This window comes from Salmo salar, unplaced genomic scaffold (genome assembly GCF_965601325.2).
Source record: "Salmo salar unplaced genomic scaffold, fSalSal1 ptg000669l, whole genome shotgun sequence".
Taxonomy (NCBI): Eukaryota; Metazoa; Chordata; class Actinopteri; order Salmoniformes; family Salmonidae; genus Salmo; species Salmo salar.
The window spans coordinates 785,001-787,500 of record NW_027675458.1 but is presented as its reverse complement, the minus strand read 5'-3'; the positions used below and the strand labels follow the sequence as shown (position 1 = coordinate 787,500).

The window sequence follows — 2,500 nt, the reverse complement described above, 5'->3', positions numbered from 1 at the left end:
GTCTATAGCTGAGCTGGTTAAACTGTAGTAGGGTCCACATAGATACTAGTCGTGCTGGTGTAGTCTATAGCTGAGCTGGTTAAACTGTAGTAGGGTCCACATAGATACTAGTCGTGCTGGTGTAGTCTATAGCTGAGCTGGTTAAACTGTAGTAGGATCCACATAGATACTAGTCATGCTGGTGTAGTCTATAGCTGAGCTGGTTAAACTGTAGTAGGGTCCACATAGATACTAGTCATGATGGTGTAGTCTATAGCCGAGCTGGTTAAACTGTAGTAGGGTCCACATAGATACTAGTCATGCTGGTGTAGTCTATAGCTGAGCTGGTTAAACTGTAGTAGGGTCCACATAGATACTAGTCATGCTGGTGTAGTCTATAGCTGAGCTGGTTAAACTGTAGTAGGGTCCACATAGATACTAGTCATGCTGGTGTAGTCTATAGCTGAGCTGGTTAAACTGTAGTAGGGTCCACATAGATACTAGTCATGCTGGTGTAGTCTATAGCTGAGCTGGTTAAACTGTAGTAGGGTCCACATAGATACTAGTCATGCTGGTGTAGTCTATAGCTGAGCTGGTTAAACTGTAGTAGGGTCCACTTAGATACTAGTCATGCTGGTGTAGTCTATAGCTGAGCTGGTTAAACTGTAGTAGGGTCCACATAGATACTAGTCATGCTGGTGTAGTCTATAGCTGAGCTGGTTAAACTGTAGTAGGGTCCACATAGATACTAGTCATGCTGGTGTAGTCTATAGCTGAGCTGGTTAAACTGTAGTAGGGTCCACATAGATACTAGTCATGCTGGTGTAGTCTATAGCTGAGCTGGTTAAACTGTAGTAGGGTCCACATAGATACTAGTCATGCTGGTGTAGTCTATAGCTGAGCTGGTTAAACTGTAGTAGGGTCCACATAGATACTAGTCACGCTGGTGTAGTCTATAGCTGAGCTGGTTAAACTGTAGTAGGGTCCACATAGATACTAGTCACGCTGGTGTAGTCTATAGCTGAGCTGGTTAAACTGTAGTAGGGTCCACATAGATACTAGTCATGCTGGTGTAGTTTATAGCTGAGCTGGTTAAACTGTAGTAGGGTCCACATAGATACTAGTCATGCTGGTGTAGTCTATAGCTGAGCTGGTTAAACTGTAGTAGGGTCCACATAGATACTAGTCATGCTGGTGTAGTCTATAGCTGAGCTGGTTAAACTGTAGTAGGGTCCACATAGATACTAGTCATGCTGGTGTAGTCTATAGCTGAGCTGGTTAAACTGTAGTAGGGTCCACATAGATACTAGTCATGCTGGTGTAGTCTATAGCTGAGCTGGTTAAACTGTAGTAGGGTCCACATAGATACTAGTCATGCTGGTGTAGTCTATAGCTGAGCTGGTTAAACTGTAGTAGGTTCCACATAGATACTAGTCATGCTGGTGGTGATGGTCCCCAGATGTGATGATTTATTCTGCTCTGTTTTATGTACGATCCTTATTTTCTGACTGATTTGAATTTGAAGAGATTTAAGGTTTTCATATTTGATAAAATACAATGTCCATTTCCATGAATCATGATGTCTGGTGTTGATGTAACAACAGGTGGTCTTTTTAATCCACTATCCAGAGTCAGGAACAGATGAAGTTAGGTCTGCTACTGTTCAGTGATTAAATATATATACTTCTGTGAATATATGAACCATTTCCTTCAAAAAATAAACTGCTCACATTCAGGAGATAAACTTTGTAAGGACTGTGTGTGTTTTGTGTAAATAGTTTCTGAAAAAAGTGTGTCCAGCTCAAACGCTGATTGTTGTTGTAAATGAGGGTTCTAAATGAGGGTTCTAAAAGAGCGTTTATATGAGGGTTCTAAATGAGCGTTCTAAATGAGCGTTCTAAATGAGGGTTCTAAATGAGGGTTCTAAATGAGGGTTCTAAAAGAGCGTTCTAAATGAGCGTTCTAAACGAGCGTTCTAAATGAGCGTTCTAAATGAGCGTTCTAAACGAGGGTTCTAAATGTGTGTTCTAAATTGAGAGGTAGCCTGACTGCCATTAGGTACCGAGATGAGATCCTCAGACCCCTTGTGAGACCATACGCTGGTGCGGTTGGCCCTGGGTTCCTCCTAATGCAAGACAATGCTAGACCTCATGTGGCTGGAGTGTGTCAGCAGTTCCTGCAAGAGGAAGGCATTGATGCTATGGACTGGCCCGCCTGTTCCCCAGACCTGAATCCAATTGAGCACCTCTGGGACATCATGTCTCGCTCCATCCACCAACGCCATGTTGCACCACAGACTGTCCAGGAGTTGGCGGATGCTTTAGTCCAGGTCTGGGAGGAGATCCCTCAGGAGACCATCCGCCACCTCAACAGGAGCATGCCCAGGCGTTGTAGGGAGGTCATACAGGCACGTGGAGGCCACACACACTACTGAGCCTCATTTTGACTTGTTTTAAGGGCATTACATCAAAGTTGGATCAGCCTGTAGTGTGGTTTTCCACTTTAATTTTTAGTGTGACTC

At 43.6% G+C, this 2,500-nt stretch overlaps 1 long non-coding RNA gene across 1 annotated transcript in view; it reads left to right on the top strand.

Moving 5' to 3' along the window:
- The window catches only part of LOC145877067 (uncharacterized), a 2,939-nt gene extending 1,208 nt beyond the window's left edge, over positions 1-1,731 (top strand). The window contains exon 2 of the long non-coding RNA XR_014391567.1: positions 1-1,731. This exon is cut by the window's left edge and continues 915 nt beyond it. This is a non-coding gene — a long non-coding RNA (uncharacterized LOC145877067).
- Positions 1,732-2,500: the final 769 nt, after the last annotated feature.